The sequence below is a fragment of the Macrotis lagotis genome, chromosome 4, assembly GCF_037893015.1.
Source record: "Macrotis lagotis isolate mMagLag1 chromosome 4, bilby.v1.9.chrom.fasta, whole genome shotgun sequence".
NCBI classification, from domain to species: domain Eukaryota; kingdom Metazoa; phylum Chordata; class Mammalia; order Peramelemorphia; family Peramelidae; genus Macrotis; species Macrotis lagotis.
Window position 1 is genome coordinate 1,637,427 of NC_133661.1, and position 18,429 is coordinate 1,655,855.

The window sequence follows — 18,429 nt, forward strand, 5'->3', positions numbered from 1 at the left end:
ACCACCACCACCCCCAACTTAGAATGGAGCTGGAATTCTCATCCAAACAGTGCCAGTCAACTGGGAAGGGCAGTGTGCTCCTCTCTAACATATATCTGCCTCCTGGGCAGTCAAGCCTTGGCACCAGGACAGCTGGCATCCTAGGCAGCCACCAAGACTGACTTTAGATATTCTCAGTAGCAAACACACATACACACACCCCAAAAGTCAAAATAGTGGCTTCTCCCAAGGAGCTCTGGACCTGATGGGGTGTGGGAATGGGACAATAGGCAAACAACAGCATCCATAGGAGGGGAGACAAGAACCTAGAGCTCATCCAAGAAGGAAGATGCCAAGACAGAGGAAGACTACAGGCTTCTTGTAGAATACTGGACTTTAGTGATAGAGTCAAGAGAGATGAGGCAGCTTTTCAGGGGGATGGCCAGAGAAAATGCCCAAGGTTGGGGGATGTAATATCTTGTTCCAGGAACCCCAGTGAGATCAGAATTACGGGATAGCAGAACACAGGGAGAGGAATGAAGTATTGAGAAGACTGCAAAATTTGGAATGAACAGATGTTGGAGGGATTTCTATGACAAGCAGGAGTTTCTGAAAGGAAATAGGGAGCTACTGAAAGTCCTTGAACACTCAGTTAGGATTAGGGTTAAATTGAAACCTTAGGAAGATTGAAGCCAGAAGCAGGATCTCATTGTCTAATACCTTCTTTGGGGAGGGCATGCCCATTTGGGCTCACAGAAATGCTCCCACAGACTCCTTGGCAGCATCTGGTTTCCTGGTTGCTGCCATCATTTGCTCTGGATTCCGTCTGGCAGCCTTGGGTAACGGTGGCCTCATTCTCTGTCACAAGTGGTGATAACAATCCCCTCAGAAAATATTATTAAGTTTTCTGGTTCTAGAGACCTCTGGCTTTGTGATAACACAGAAGTCCCTTTGGCTTTGGAGTAGGTGTGTCCAACCTGCAACCCATGGCATCAATGTTCTTCAAAGCAGTTGTGGGTGCAAAGGTTTGCTTCCCCCGGAGCCACCCAAACAGATGGCCAAAGGAGGAGTCAATGGGGAATCTCATAGCATTGAAAAAAGACCCAGAGGAAAACAAGAGCTGCTGGAGTTTGCTGCCCAGGGGAGGAAGGGAATCTCTGAGGTTGACCTCTGGAGGTTGCTTTGGGGGCATCAGCTTTAACATTTGTCTTGGTCATTGGGATGTGGCTTTGTTGGTTTTTAAGAAGTTGCTTTGTCACAAAAGATGTTTTAATTGAACAAATTCTTCTGGCATACAGGGGCATGATTTGTTTAGTGTCAATGACTTAGACCTTCAAAAACCAATATCACCCAATCAAAAAATATTTAAGTGCCCACAGTGTGCCAGACACTGGCTGGGTACTAAAGAAGGAACTCCTATAAACCCACACTCTAATTAAGGAGACAAAGACAGAAATACAAACATTCAGAATAAATAGAAGGAGAATTAATTAGAAATGATTATGATGAAGTATCATAGGAGGAATTGGGGGGATGGGGGGCAACCTTTCCTCTCTCCCATTTAACTTGATCCTTCCCTCCTTCCTTCAATCAATCAATATGCTTCTTAAACCTTCTTAAAATTTTACCAGTCCTTACCATTCCCTCAAGCTATCTACTCATTCCCTCCTTTTCAAACTCCTAGAACAATCTGTCCTCACTCATCTCCACTTCTCCTCAAACTCTGAAGCCCTGGGACTCTGAATTCCATCCTCATTACTCAACTGAAACTCATTTTGCCCCTAGCTGTAGTCATTTGGAACTTCTCTGGCTGACTTCTCTTCCTTGTATAGCTGTACTTTATATTATGGGGGGGGGGGGGGCCTCCAGCAATGCTTACAGTATCTGCCAGATAAAAGATGTGTAATAAATATTGGTTGATTGATTGATAGATACTGCTCTCCTCTAAGGTGACAATGAGCTTTGCCAATCCTTTTTCCTCTTGAACACTTTGCACCCTCTTCTTTTGGGTTCATCGTCCACATTAAGACTCCTGATTCTGGTTCTTCCCCCAAGGTTCCGTCCTTGATCTTCTAGGTCCTTACTCTGCTCACTCTCTTTTGGTGACATCTTCAGCTCCATGGGTTTGACCATCATCTCCATGCTGATGATGCTCAGATTGTTCTGTCCATCCTAGGCTCTCTCTAAGCTTCAGGCCCACATCACCAATTGTCATTGGGATGTTTTAGAAACATCCCCAAAATGGGACCTATTATTACTCTACCCCTCCCCTCTACTAGACATGCTTCTTTTCATCAGTGGCATCACCATTCTTCTTCCAAGTTGCTAACTTTGGCGATATCCTGAGCTCCTCACTCTTCCTCAGTCCACAAATTCAAAAAGTGACAAACCTTGCTGCTCCAATCACTTCAACCTTAGATTTATTAAACATTTGCTAGATCTGTCTTGATTGTTACACAACCTACTGGTGATTCTGCCTGCCTTAAGTCTCTCTCCACTTCAATCATGTCCATTTGGTCACTAAAGTGATTTTTTCTAAAATGCAGGTTGGACCCAATCTAAACCAACAAATATTTTTAAATACCTACTATGGACTAAGGGTGGAGAGCTAGGTGGTGCAGTAGCTAGAGCATTGGCACTGGAGTCAGGAAGACTTGAGTTCAAATCTGGCCTCAGATACTTACTAGCTGTGTGACCTTGGGCAAGTCACTTCACCCTGCTTCCTCAGTTTCTTCATCTGTAAAAAGAACTAGAGAAGGAAATGGTCAGCCTCTCTAGTATCTCTGCCAAGAAAGAACCACATGGGTCACAATGGGGTCACAACTGAACAAGAACTGTTATCTATCTGCCTATTATCTCTCTTTGTGGTCTCCCCATGAGAAAGGCAGTTCCTTGTGAATAGGGATGACTTCTTTCTTTGTATTTGCCTCCCTGTGTCTAGATGACATTTAATAACTACCCAACACTTCAGCTCAGTCTGTTCCAGCCTGCAGAGTCTTCAGAACAGCGGCCCAGGTTCCAACCTCTGGAAAGTCCAGAACCCCCCCCCCCCCCCCCCGCCGGGGGCTCTGGGCATCTTGGTCAACACACCAAGATTCACTCTGAGGGCATTTCCTACTTCAACCTTGGGCCAGGTTTATTTTCACACTGTGTCAAAAAGCTGAGGAAAAGATTTCCAGATTCAGCGTGTTTGGCAATTTCAAAGGAATGCTTTTGGAGGAGTCAGCTCTGACCTGAAGGGGAAGTCGAGGGGCCTATGGAAACTCGCATCTGCGTGGCTACCAGTCACAGGAACCTGGAGAGGAAGGGCGTCAGAGGGGCATTTCACAGAAATACTCTGTGCGGTTATCACCACAGACGGCCCTTCCTTCACGAGCTGCTTTGTTTTTCACAGTGACAAAGATAAGGACCAGGAAACAAAGGAAGAGGAGAGAGGCCTGTGACAAGCCTCATCGCCTTTGAGCCATCCCTCAAAACTCCCCCATTGTCCTTTACTGGGTGTGGGTCTAAGCAGAGGCTCTCCAGGAAAATTCATAACATCTCTCTCTTGCAAGATCCCCTTGGATCTGTGGTCCCATGGAGTGGAGCATTCCCTTGCACAATGCAGATTATGGACTTGTCCCCCTCCTGCCTTCCCTCTTATCTTCCTTCCTCTTTCCCTCCTTCTTCCTTCCTCCTTTCCCATCCTAAAAACATAAAAGACAAACCAGTTCATAAACTATCTTGTCCTTATCAAAAACATAGAAAATCTTACCCTTGGACTGGTCCTAGGCATCTGTGCCTTGAAAGGTGCTCTCCAGTAGAACACTCCAGAAATCTGGGAAGGCCAGGCCTCCCACTAACTAGTATTTTTTATGAACGACTTAGATGAGAGTATGCTTATCAGATTGGCAGATGGTTCAGGGTTGGAAAGCCCTGGATAACAGGACAGATTACAGTCAGGATCCAAAAACATCCTGATTTACTAAATCACACGAGTTGAAGTCTAGCAAGTGAAATTGCAAGGTCAAAATGCATTTATTTCATATGAAAGCAAAACAGGTAGGCATAACAATTGAGCAGCATGTTTGGAAAGACTCAGAGTTTGGATGGACTGGAAACTCGCCCCACATGAATGATGCCCCACACTTGCTGCCGGGTCATTGCAAACTCCACTTAGAGATGCCCAGGTAGTAGAAGGGAGGCTCCTGCCAGTCTCTGCTCTCCTCCAAACTCAGGACTGGACCCCACAAGTTAGGTAGGATGTTGGTAACTGGCAGCATATTCAGAGGAGAGTGACCAGGATGGGGAAGAACTTTGCATTCATGCTGTGTGTTAGGATCTATAGAAGAAACTGGAAGTCTTTAGCTTGAATATTTGAAGACTCAAGGACAAATGATAGCTGTCTTCAAGTATTTTGAAACCTGTAATGGGGAAGAGAGAGTAGATTTACTCCAAAGGGAACCCCCAGGAGCATTGGGTGGGGGTTACCAAGAGATAAATTTGGATTTTCTCTTGGTTAAAGCTTCAGAACTGTCCCAGTGGGGAGGGGTAACCTTGGTAGGGAGAGGGTTCTCCTTTCCTGAAGGTCCTCCTAGAGGCTGCATGACCTCTTATTGACTCAGTGATCATGAGGATTCCTTTCAAGGACAGATTAGACAAGATGGCACCCAAAGTTCTTTCCAACTTTCTGACTTTAGATTCTCCCCCAGAAGACCTCACCTTCCCAAGGCTTATAACCAAGGTTCTCCCATGTTTTCTGCAATGTCCCTTTGAGTTCTCCCCTCTTCATTGCTTCCCAAAGAAATCCTGAGAGCAGACCTTTCTTCTGATTGAAATGCCCACCTGATTGTTCAATGCCTCCATTGGACCACATACTGCTCTTAATTCTAGATCCAGTTCAGGTCTGATCTCCTGCAAAAGACCTCTCAAAGCTATTGCAGAGAAACTGGAGTGGTTGACCATCTTCAGCTCTCTTAATAGATGAGGAAACCAAGGCAGCAGCATGAAGTGATTGCCTGTGGTCACAGAGCTAGTAAGGTACTGAGGGCAGGTTTGAACTCAGGTCTTCCTGACTCCAGGGCCAATGCTCTATCTACTGCTTCACCCAGCCAACCATACACAGTTAGCTCAGCCCAACCTGACCCTCTCCTACCTGGTATTCGGTCTCTGGCTGTGTTCCGAAAATCAGCATGGCTTGTCTCAGAGTGCCCACTTCAGTTCGGGATTGCCAGAGAACTTTGGCCTTCAGTGACGCTCATCTTGTGCTAGCTGAGATGCTGTGAGTAGGTTTGGGCCCTATTTGCTTGCCTGTGTGAGTAGCTCTCAAACCACCTATAGATTTGACTGTGAAAACAGTGGAAGTCCTCTCTGGTCTGGACCTCCAGAGCCCCCTCCTTGGTTGATGATCAATAAGAGATCAGAGGGGCCTCAGGGGTCATCTGGTCAAATTAGATGAGGAAGCTGGGATCCCAAGGGGAAATGACTCAGCCAAGATCACCTGGGTGGTGAGCAGAAAGCTGGGAGGAGAGCCCATGTTCTCCTCTGGCATCAGGAGTCCCCTGCCCCATTCCTAAAGCTCTCTCCTCTTGCAAGTGCACAATAACCTGCAAGGCTGTCTCCCATGGCCAGCCTGTTCTTGGGGAAGGGCTGGAGAAGCTACCAACCTTCCACAGTGGCCCAGGAACAGAGGACCCTGGCCCTTGAGTTTACTTCCATTTCAGGATATGATTTCCACACTCTGTCCCTCTTCAGGGGCACGGTATCAGTCCTAAGATCTACCAATGATGCCAAACCTCGGACTTCCTTGGGCTCTCCAGTAAAACAGAGGGATTGGAGGTAGGTAGTCTGAAGGATGCTGGGAACAGAGGCACCAGATTCAGACCATGCAGGCCAGACTGAACCAGTGAAAACAGAAGTGATAAATAGTGAACAAAATAAACTACATTAGACCCTCTATAATGGGACATCTTCCAGCTATGCCAATGCGTGAAAATATTCTGATTTATGAGTTGGTGGACCGTGTTTGATTGGACCATTGCCATGGGGTCAGCAAATGTTGTATTGACAAAGACCATGAGTTTTAAGATTCTGAGACTGTGACTGATTGCCGGGGAGGGCTGAGAAAGAAAGGTGAGGGCCCCGATCCATCTGGGCCAAATATCCACTCAACCCTGGGCTTGGGGGATACATGCAACATTAGCCTTCAGGCTTGCAGGGCAGGGCTGCCTGACCCCCTCCTGGACTCCACATGGGGAATTTTCAGGACCACAGCACTACAAGACTTGCCCTGAATGGATCCCCCCCGTGGGAGCCCTTGATGCCACCCAGGGATGCTTCCCGCTCCCAAAGCCTCAAGGGATCTGGGGTCTGGCATCCCATGAGGGCAGGATCAAGCTAGGCAGCAAAGGGAACAAGGATTTCCAAAGTGCTTCCTGGGCTAGGCCCTCTGCCAAGAGAACCCCAGATCCTATCTCCCTGAATAAGAGGGAGCCTAAAGGTCTGTACTCTCCTGTATCCCCACAGTGGGGAACTGGGAGGGGCAGCTGCTTCCCAGAGTCAGAAGAGGCCAGAGATGGGGAGGCAAAGCTGACTTCTGGAAGCTTCCATACAATGTGGTGGGCTATTTTTAAAACCCCCTTTAACCCTAAGCCTCTGGACGACTAATCAGAGTTCACACACACACACACACACACACACACACACACACACACACGCACACGCCAATGAGGAGGGGGCCTCGTTCTCTCAAAGAGCAGTGGGAGGGAGGCATGCCCTTCCTGCACCAGCTCTGCTGGCCTCCTACTGGTCTGGGGGCACAGGCCCATCTACGTTGGCTCCTGTTCCCTGAAGGCCAGCACATCCACCACCCCGGAGAAATTCACCCTGTTCTCCCCAGAGGAGACAAGAGCTGGCTGGTCTGATGGAAGCTGAGCAATGGAAAAAGTGAGGTAGGCATTCCAGCGTCTGAAAAGTATTTGCACTCTGACCCTGAGCCTGCAGCGTCCAAATCCACTCAGAGTTAGGCAAAAATAGAAAGAATGAGGCATTGCTGGGGGATGGGGACCCTGTTAGGGGCTGCTCAGAGCCAGAGAGGAAGCCCTGGCTCCCCAAAAGGCCAGACAGAGGACAGAGGCCTGCTCCCCTCCCCTCCCCTCCTAGGGAACTGGCCAAAGACCATGGCCACATGGCCTCCTCGGTGGCTGGCATCACTGGCAGCCAGCCTGGAGAGAAGTCATCCAGGACAAGGCTATCTGTCTGTCTGATTGTGAGAGCAAGAAAGGCCGGGGCCCAGCAGGTTGGGTGCTTCCGGTGTGGGGGGTTGGGGTGCCATGGATGTTCCATCTGCAGCTGTGCCCTCCTGGACATGTCAGCCCCCTGACCCCATGACCACCAGTTGTGCTTCAATTTGATGTACTCAGCTAAAGGGCAGGGCCACACGAGGGTCCCAGAATCAGTCAGCCTTGTCAATGAATATAACAGGTTCTGGGAAAAGGTTCTGGGGTGTTGAGTGTACCACAAGTTCAGTCTGGAAGAAATTGGAATCTATTATGTGATATGGAAGGAGAAAGGGGGGAGGAGGCAAAGGGGGGAGGGGAGAGAGAGAGAGAAGAAGAAGAAGAAGAAGAAGAAGAAGAAGAAGAAGAAGAAGAAGAAGCAAAGAAAGAGGAGTGATGGATGGAGGGAGGAAAGAAGGGAGGAAGGAAGGAAGGAAGGAAGGAAGGAAGGAAGGAAGGAAGGAAGGAAGGAAGGAAGGAAGGAAGGAAGGAAGGAAGGAAGGAAGGAAGGAAGGAAGGAAGGAAGGAAGGAAGGAAGGAAGGAAGGAAGGGTTAGTCTGCCTTCAGAGCACCCTGGATGAAGGAGGCCCTGGTTAGGCCTCAGCTCTGGGGTCCATGGCTTAACCAGGACTTTTCTAAGCCAGGAGTAAGTATCCAGAGAAGTGCAGCCAGGATGGGAAAAGGGTTTGGGCTCATGATATCTGAGAGTGGCTAGAAGTAACCAGGGAGGGGAAGGCTCCAGGGGACATGTGTTGGGTTAGGGTTAGGGTTAGGGTTCAGTATTTGAGGGGCCTCCTGCTCTGTGAAGGAATTACTCTTGACTTGCTTGACCTCAAGGGCACAAAAGAGGAAAATTTCTGCTCCACATCAGGAAATCCTTCACCCTCACACCCTCCTGAGGGAAAGAACCCATCGAAGGGCCCCTTTCTGGAGCTCTCCAGCCAAGAAGACTGCTGGGGCTGCCAGAGGGAGCATCACTATCCAACCAAAGGGTGGAACGAAGAGGCCACCAAGAGCCCCACCAAAGTTCTGAGAGGTTCTAGAATTCAGTCCATTAAATTCAGTCCTGACTGCACCTGAGGCCTGCACTCAAGATTCAGTGTACAGAGATGATCTGAGACATGGCACATACCTTGAAGAAGACCATTTTCTCCTGGGACAGACTTGGTCCAGAGGAAGGGGGAGGGGGGCTGTCCTGGGCAAGGTAGCATGAGGACAGAGGGTCTCTGCAGGAAGGACCAGAAGGGAGGTGGGAGAATGGGAGCCACATGGCTAGTGCCAGCACCAACTCTGGCTGTCTCTGATGTCTTTCGTTGACTTGTCCTTGTGCTTGTCCTCAGCCACCAGGGGCATTCCTGGCTGCTTGGAGCAGAGGTAAAGCAGGCAGGGGTCACCCCGCCCTGGTCAGCTCTTTGGGAGCAGACACTTCCCGGCAGCATTTGGGCAGTCACCCCATATCTCTTCCTAAACATCATCCAGGCCTACTGAATGACCCACTTCCTCCCCTCACTTGGCTCCTTGGCCAATGTTTCCATCCTCATTCCCTGGACACTGAGTTCCTCTTGTCTCTGACTTGGTCTTGCTTTGTATTCCCAACAAAACTTAGCCTAGAGCCTGCTAAATGATAGGAACGGCTTAATGACCGGCTGGCTGATGCTCCAGAGACAATAAGAGACAAAGGACCAGAGTTTAAGAGAGGAGACCTGAGCAAAGTGCTGGCATGGAGACCCTGAGCAAGTCATTGAAGCTGGGACCCCAAGATCTCAGTGGACCACCTGCTTCACACGGACATGAGAAACAAACAGATAAAAGATGTTTTTATCTGTTTTCCTGGAATCCTGGCAGCCTGAAAGCCTGGCAGCTCTTCCCTGTAACTCCAAAAAGTTATAGCACAAGCATCAGACACACCCTGCTAAACCATCTTGGCAGATGGACTAAACCAGGTGGAGAGTAACCTAAGGCCTCAGGCCCATTGGTGGGTGGGAGGTGGCTCTCCCAAGCGTGGGAAGACACCCCCCTCTATCCCCCAGAATGGCAGAAAAGAAACCTCATAACCACCCTGAGAAGAGGAAATTGAGACATTGGCCTTCTCTACATTTTACAAGCAAGAACCCTGAGGATTCAAGAGGTGAAGTGAATGACTGAGGCCAAGCTGAATCCAGGTCTCTGCTTCTTAGACCAGCCCCCTTTACCATGTAACACACCACCAAGGGAAAAAAGGCCAAGAAGATGAACTCCCCATATGTAACTTGAGAAGCACTTGAATGAGCCCAGTGATGTCTACCTAGAGCCAGAAGGATCTCCAAGGCCAATGGACAGATGGGGAAACTGAGCATCATCAGTCCCAGCTTGATTCAGACTGAGGGCGGCACTCCCAAGGATCACGCTGGCCCCAGGCTCCCTGAGGAGTGGACTTAGTAAGAGCCTGAGAGAGAGCTTCTCTTCTGGCTTCCAACTTCAAGAGAGAAAATTCACATTCCAAGTTTTCTTCAGGATCCTGAAGGGAAAAAGACTCTGGGAAGGAGCCAATGGATAGAACAGCTGGCACCTGGACCCAGTCTTTATTTCAGATTCCTGCTCTAGAGACTCTTGGGTGAAATCTGGGACCCTCTCTCCTCCACTGAACTGAGTGATCTGGTTCCCAAGGGTGCCTCTCATTTACCTTGTGCATTATCTAGTACATGGTCTCCTGGTTATTCTCTGAGTTCTCTCTTGCCATTAACTTGGATATATAAGTTTATTTGCTATTGTAGTGAAAAGAGGGCTGGACTTAGAGTCAGGAAGCCTCATTGTCATGAGCTCCAATCTGGCCTCAGACACTTCCTAGCTGTATGACCTTGAGCAAGTCACCTAACCCCATGTGTCTTAGTTTCCTTAACTGCAAAATGAACTGGAGAAGGAAATGGCAAGGCCCTCAAGATCTCTACCAAGAAAATCCCAAATGGGGTCATGAAGAGTCAGATATGACTGAAATGGCTGAATAAAAACAATTCTTTGTGGGACTGGCATCTAGAGGGAAGAGAGTCAAGCCTTAGACCTCAAGCTTGGGATCCCCCTTTCCCATCACAGAATTGGGATCAGGTGCTTGGCTTAAACCACAACTAATACAATTGAAGGAAGCAGGAAAACAATAGCCAACAGTCCCTCTTTCTTAAGAGAACCAGTGGTGGTCTCTGGCCCCACTTCCTGTTTGTCTTTCGCTTGGGAATCAAAGACTCCTTGGAGAAAAGTGAAAGGGAGGAGAGGCTCAGTCACTTCTAGATGAACTCTTGTGGGTGCCACCCCAGTCCCCATCCCCAATCCCTGCCCTCCAGGAGTTTCCTAATCTAAAACAGAGGGAAAAAAGGACCAGGAAAGACATCTGATGGGAACCCTGGAGGTGCAGGGGAGAAGGAGGCACTCCTCAAAGGGAAGTCTTGGGGAAGGACCCCAGCTGCTGCAGGACTCTGTGAAGGCCGAGAGGAGTCCAGCCGTGAAGGGTTTTACTGCCAACATAGGATTTCATGTTCTCCATCTTGGTAAGAAGAGAGTTTATTGAGGAGGGGGGTGTCTAGAATAGTTTCCAACTCCAAGATCCCCTCTTCCCCACCCTGAGGTTTGTCCTGCTCCACTCCCTTGACCTCAATTGCCTTCCATTTTCTTTCAGCTTGTAGAGCAGAGACAGTTGGTGCAATAGGGAATGAGCCTGAGTTCAAGACCTGCCTCTGACTCTGTGGGACCCTAGGCAGGTCACTAAAACTCTTCAGTGTCCTAGGCAAAGAAACTATGGGCTTCTCTCCTATTGACCAAGGTGGGGTCTTCATCCACATCCCTCATTTACAGTCTCTAGAGGTAAACTGGCTTTGCTAAGAGTCCCAAGCTTCAGGGTGGCTCCTCTGTGACTTCCTCCTTTGCCTTGGAGCCTTTCTGGCCAGCACCCCCATTTTCTGTGTCTCTCTTAGCAGCTTCCCATGCCCTGAGCCGCCTCTGACCCCTTCATCCTGGGAAGCTGCCCACGCCCAAGGCCCTGCCAGATGACGGGCTGAGACCTGGCGCAGATGGTATCTCCCACTGTGGGCTGGAGCAGCCCTAGACAAGCACCCTCAGCTCTGGGAACTTCAGTTTCTTCTGTAACATGCTGATGTTCTGTGGGGAAGTCACCACACAGGCATTGCTGATATGAGCTGTTATAGTGATCCCCAGGCAGTCCCCTCAGTTCAGCCCCAAAGATCAGGGGAAGAGACCTAGGATGGGTCACTGCTGCCCAGAGGTGGGGCTGCTTCCCACTTCTCCAGTTCCTCTGGCCCAGAGCATCCCTGTGTGTGACTCAGTGATTGAAGATCCTTGGAGGCAGCACTATCCCATAGACATCCAGACTCTCCTCGGTGATCTGGGGCTCTGCAGACACTCTTCCTCTAACTTGTCTGTCCCCAGACATTATGCTCCTGAGGTTGGCTTGCTGCCCAAGGGAGGGGCCTTGTCTAGGTCCTTTGCCCCTTCCTGGTGTTGTGTGGCACCAGTCCCAGCCTCCTCCACTCTCTTTCTGGACTTAGACCGCTCCTGATGGAAACACAAAGAAAAAGGAAGAACAGTCCCCGCCCCCCAGGACCTGATAGTCCGGCCACCACCCTGTCTCATCACCTCGCCTGCTTGGTGTGGGCCAACATTGCAGAAGTGGTCCTGGAAATGCATATGGATGAGTAGGTGTCCTGGGAAAACCAAACATCAGCCATCCCTCTGCTGACCGAGCAGCATCCTAAGCCTAGATCTCCATTCTGAAGAGTCCCCTCCCCACTATCAGATCTGGGTGGGCTGAGGAGGAGGAGGCTCTGGTCTCTGTGCCAGTGACCCTAGGAGACTCTGAGGTGAGCCTGGGTGGTCTTGTGTCCTTTGCTTCCAGCGTGGCAATGGGAGGCGAGGTCTTCCCAGAGCAGCCCAGACCTAGAGGTGCTGAGGGAGGTGAAGGAGGATTTGCTTGCAGCTAAGGGAGTGAGCATCCAGAGGTCTCCTCCTTCTGCCTTCCTGGGGGTCACCAAGAGCTCCCACTCTCTGGGCAGGGTCAAGAAAGGGCAGGGAAGTCATCCTTGCTCAAGGGAAAGGTTTAGGCCAGTATCTAACATGACTATTTGAATGATACAAACTCTTGCCTACCCACTTCCCCTCCATGGACTCTACCACTTCCTACAGGGAAGCAGGTAACCCTGGCAGGGAGTAGCACCCCTCACCCCAGTCTGCAGAGGTAAATCATGAACTGGGCATGGAAGGTGTTTGTGCAAACCTTCCATGAGATCATTGGCTGCTTTCTAAAGGAGTTTTCTTGCCAAACCAAAGGAGCTGGGCTGCTAATCCATCTGGTATGTGCCCATCGTGGGTCTGGAGACCCAGGAGAGAAACAATCCTGAGAGGAGCTTGGTGAATCCTCGGGCAGCTCCCTTGGACCCCTCTGAGCCTCCTCCCAGCCAGCAGTCTTGGGTGTGATGGCCCTGAGTCTGTCCAGGGATCCTACCATGTCCCTCTGGCTGTGGACAGCTCCCTGGCCCAGTGAGCCAGTCCACAGGGGCAGCTGCTGAGCTCATGGTGGAGGATGGGCAATGATCCCATCTTGGCCTCCTGGTCCTGCCTATCAGCCCCCTGGGACCAGCGAGAATGACTTGCAATGTAGAAGACTGAGAGACCCTGGAAGATCGGAGACCAGCCTCTCTGTAGTCCCTGGATTAGCAACAGGAGGTGGGCAGACTGGGAGGCAGGGCCAGGATCCCCAGAGGAGCTAGTCCGTACCTTGGAGGTCAGAGACTTGAACAGGGGATATCCACTGACAGGCAGTGGCATAGGTGAAAAGAGATTTTGGAGTCTGAGGACCTGGGTTCAAATTCCTGCTTTGCCTCTATTCCTACTTTCCTTTGTGGCCTGGGGGTGGCCTGTGTGGCCCTTCTGCCGGTCTGGAAATTGCAGCCAAAGTCAGCACCTGGACAGCACCCTCACGGTTCTAACCCTGCCAAGGTGAAGAGATTATCTGCATTTTTGTGTTTTTTAGAGAGCTGGAGACCCTGGCCCAGCTAGTGCCATGGTCTATCTGGGCTTGAGGACAGTTCCCTCTCTGCTACCCCCAGGCTTCTCTGATTTAGGGAGGCACATAGTCTTGAGAGTTCAGCATCCTCATCATGAGGATGAGAGACAGAAATTTTCTTCAAATTTATGGTGCTTCTAGTTTCCAATTTCTTTCCTTTTTTTTTCTTGCAAGGCAATGGGGTTAAGTGGCTTGCCCAAGGCCACACAGCTAGGTAATTATTAAGTGTCTGAGGTCAGATTTGAACTCAGGTACTCTTGACTCCAGAGCTGGCGCTCTATCCACTGTGCCACCTAGCCGCCCCAGTTTCCAATTTCAAGAGAAAGATGGGAGATTGCTGGTTGCTGAAGGAAAGAACTCTGAGAAGCTGAAGAAATGGATGCCAGCTAGCAGTCTCCATGATGTCTCCATCCCCATACTGTTACAGAAGAGACTTTGGGGAGTTAAGCTTTCCCTGGGTGAGACCTGGGACTCTCGGTTTAGCTTAGTTTCTTTGCTCCCAATTCTATATTGTCCGCTATGTCTTCCCCTAAGTATGCCCTCTCTGATTTTTACTCTGAAGCTGCATAAATTAGGTTTCTTTGCTTAAAAAGGAAAGAAAAAGTCATCTAGGATGTCACAAGTTGGTCCAGGTTTGAAATGAGCAGAACTGGTGTTGGTGCTTCCTCATAGGGAGGGCCCTCCCAACAGAGGAAGAGGCTCTGGGGTGGGGAGACTGTGTGCATGAGGAGGCCACAAATGAGGTGGTCTGGTTTGAAGGGAAGGTGGGTGGTGCTTTGTGGTAAAGTTTTACACCTGTCATCTGGAAGACCCTGACCAGCTTAGTGCCTCAGAGAAGGCACTCTTCCTCCATCTTCATTTTGTCATCTGTAAAATGGGGATAATAAGAGCTGTTGTCAGGATTCCTGGAGATGTATGAAATCTTTTGTAGAGCTCAAAACACTGGGTTTGTGTATGTTAACTTTCTTATTTTATTGATGATAAATTTGTGTTCACCCCTTTGGACATGACCTTCCATAGCTGTGGAGATCATTCTGGAAGAACTACCAAATTTCTGAGGAGGATGGCTGTGATTTTAGTGCCATCCAGTCCTGCCCATGAGTTAACCTGAGAAATGCAAACATCAATTACTTCTTTTAAAATAAAATTTAAACTATCTATTATAGGAAGACAGAAATAGAAACTGTTCAGAATAATTGGGGCTGGGCTATTCTAGTTAACAGAAAGTCCCCCCATCTATGTCCTTCCTGGGAATTTGGAGTTCAGAGTTTTGTTGCGCTACAGAATCAGACTTCATTTCCCCTTCCTGCCTCCAAAGACACTCGGGTATCTCCTTGTGTCAAATTCAATTCAAGTAGTACAGACCATCTCCACTGGGAACTGGGGCAGGAGATATCAGAAACTTTCATCCAGAATACTGACATTCCTCTAAAGACACCATCTATCTTCTTTCTTGTTGTGAAAACGAGGAAGAATTTGCCACCTGGGCCCTTGTCTGGGTGACCAAGAGTAAGTCTGGGGATTCAAACACTCTGACCTGTGACCTCGCCTATTTTTATGTTCACTCCAATCATTGGACAATGTCCTCAGATGGGAATTTTAAAAAAGACCTCACCATGAGGTGACCCAGTTCTTGTACTGGCCCTCTGCCAAGCCGGAGAGCAGGAGCTGAGCTCCCAGACCAGTCATGGGGTGGGGGCAAGGGCCGGGCAGGGGCTGCTATAGTATGGTCCAGTCCAGCTCTTTCCCACAATCTCACCAAGCTCACAAGCCAGGGGAATTAGCCTAAAGTGCTGCTAAAATTCACCCATGGGATGGCAGCTTCTTTCAGGTTCAGGTTGGGATTTTTTCCTGCCTGGCATCCTTACCAAGGGTCTTTGTGGCCTAAAGAGGAGAGCAAACAGAAGAACTTGCAAAGGAGGAATGCAGTGTTCTCCCTCTTTTAGCATAGTGTTAGAGGGGAGCTTGGGTTCTCCCCTGGGCTGAGGAGATTCAGGAGCAGGGGGCTCTAAAGAATCCCCTTCTAGCCCTTGCCTCCTCTGAAAAGAGAAGCATGAGCTTGGTGAACTTGGTGAGCTTGGTGGGCTTTCCAGTTCTAGACTCTAAGAACCTGTGATTCAAACCATGAAAAATACATGAGGAGGGGCTCTGGACCCCTGGCACCAATGACCACACAGTCCCCACAGTTGGCTTTGTTACCATTTGTCTCTCTTGCCATCCTTCCCTCCCTCCTTCCTTCCTTCCTCCCTCATTCCAACCCTTCCTCTCTCTTCTTTCCTTCTTGACATGGTTAACGTGGGAATAAGCTGTGCAATAATGACACTAATTGTAATGGATTTGGTTTTTCTTGTCTTCTCATTGGATGGGGAAAGGGAAGTGGGGAGGAGGGAGAGAAATTGAAACTGATAATAAAAGAAAATTGACTTTAAATTAAAAAAAATAAAAGGAAAAAATAAAATTAATGGAATTAAATTTGACTTCCTGAAGCCCCAAGTGACCCTCCCAGCCCTTCCTGCACTCCCCCCCACCACTTGATCTTTTCTCCGTTCATGCCAGAAGCACATCGGTCCCCTGCTAGAAGGACCCCCTGGATTCTGATCTGGATCCTCCTCACCAGCACAGAGTAGATGCTTCCTAAGTAAGAACTTGGTGGCTGATGGATCTATGTACCTATAAGCCTGTCACTGCACACGTTCTAAGATGCATAAGAATGTCTCAGTCTCATAACTACAAGGAACCTTTCAGAAGCAAAGCCCTTTGCATGCATCACCCCTGATAGGACCTGAGTTGTTGCTCCTGGACTTCTTTCAGTCCCAAGGGGGAAGTTCACTGGGGAAGTAGCAGTGATAGTCATTGTCATTCTTCAAGAAGCATCCCCCATGAAGGGGACCTGGTCCAGTCACTGTACTGGGCAGCAGTGGAGACTAGAGGCAGCTACTTCGGACTGGGCATGAAGCTTCCTGTTCCCTTGTAAGTGCTGTTTCTCACACTGTCCTGACCATCCAAGAGTAAGAGAGAGAGTGGGCTGTAGTTTGAGGAGATATGAGAGGTCACATCTGGTCATTATCTTTAATGTAATCCACTCATTTCCAAACCCTTTCAAACCCCTATTTCTAGAAACTCTAGCAGATGAATCCCCTTCATAAGAACCCAATTCCTGTCAAGATCATGGATGGGAGACTCATCCATCTGAACAGGGCATGCCCACAGCTCTTTTTGAGTAGCCTAGAGGACGCCTCCTTGGCTGAGATCCATTTCCTTTTTGTATTTAGTCTCGTCCCCATCTCTTTTTGTGCAGACTTGAGGAGACGAACACAGAAACTGACCCTCCCACAGCACTTTCCCTGTTACTAATGATTCTCATTATTCTAGTAGCTTTACCCAGGATTCGACAGTTTCCTCTTCCTCGCTTTTTCACCATCTGCCCAGATGTTTACTTTGCTGCATTTTCGAAAGGCAGCATCTGGCTGTTGTTTTCCACAGAACGTTACTCTGGATATCTGTTGATTTTCCTGTGTATTTCTCATCATGATCCTCCCTCTTAAATTCTCTGACAAACCCCCAATCCCAACAAATTTCCATATTTATTCAGCTAATCCAAGGGGCACGTGGTCTCTTCCTCTCAGATGAGACCTGACCTCAGCATCATCCGTACCAGGGCAGAGAGGTTCCAGCCCAAAGCAGCCCCTGCAGATGCTGCATCTCCTTCAGCAGAAGCGGCTGGGGACACTGGTGGTCAGTGCTGGCTCAACCCTCATGCTCGTGGTCAGAGTCGCAGAAATGCTTCTTGAGAATGGAAGTTCTCTGAGGGCAAAGTCTGTCTCAGAACCCAGCCCAGTCCTTGGTACACATTGCTTCACAAATGTGTTTGTCTGATTCATTGCTGGAACTGAGGGGAGCTATTGGACTTCCCTAAATGGTCACTAAGTTGTGAGAGTCTGTTGGAGCCGATACTTGTGTACCCAAAGTCCCAGGATTAAGCTTCCTTTGAAGAACTAGTCTCCAAGGGTAGCCTGGCTCCTTTCTTACTGATCTTGTGGTCCCCTTGGTCCAGCTGGCTCCTTAGTGGCCATGAATGGGTGTTATAAGGGCCTGGCCAAGGCAGGGTAGGTGACTTGAGCCAATCTCTGCCCTATCTTGGATGAACCACTTGAAAAACTGGGCTGCCTCCACTAGAATGGACTCTTCTCAAGGGCAAGGATTGCTTCCCACTTTGTCTCTATAGCCCCAGCAGCTTTCACAAGGCCATTGAAAGGCAGGCCTTGGATCCACAGGCCAGGTGGGTCCACACCTCCTATTCTGTGGCCAGGTGGAGCTTTCAACAGATAAAGGTCGTTTGGGAGTGAGGAGGATGTGTGTTGAAGGGGTGGGGAGGGCTCTCCCTGGAATCTAGGACATTCTGAGCAACCAGTTCTGCCCATGGCCTCTTTGGCAGGGAAGTTTCCACAGACTGCTTTTATTCTTTTGCAAAGGAAGCTTTTGAAACTCTCTCCAGGGATGCTTTTTAATATCTCTTCCAAATTGAAAAGTGAATTACCTACTTATAAGTGGAGCACCAAGGCCTCCCTGGAGCTCCAGGCATACAGGGAAGGCTGTTTGTCTCAGCCCACCTGGCCCCTTCCAGGAGGTGGCTGAGAGGCAGATGCCAGCCAGGCTCAAATTCCACGTGAGGAGGAGGAAGGAAGTGGGCAGAGAAGAAAGAAGAGAGGAAGGGGGAAGGGGGGAAGAGGAGCTGGTCTCCAGTCGAGGGCCGATGCATACTGCTTCAACATTTAAGGATTTGCCTTGATGCCTCCTATATTTATATCACAGAAGCAGTAGCATGGTGTTAGAGAATGGGCCTCAAGGCCGGAAAAACCTCAGGTCTTGCCTACGACAAACTCCGGCTGTGTTATCCTTGGCAAGTGAGTTAACCTCTTCTGAGAGGGAATCGGCTGACCTGTTTCAGGAGATATAGGTTCCTCACCTGGGAGAGTCCTATACTAATGAAATTGTAGGACCCATCTTGTCCCCATCTGTATCACCTACATTTCTCAATATAGCTCTTCCCCCTCCCCCTCCCCAAGAACTATCATTTTTACAAAGAAAAAAACTAACGGTAAAACTAGTTCATCAAAAGTAAGCACTGCCTCGGACAAATTTACCGTG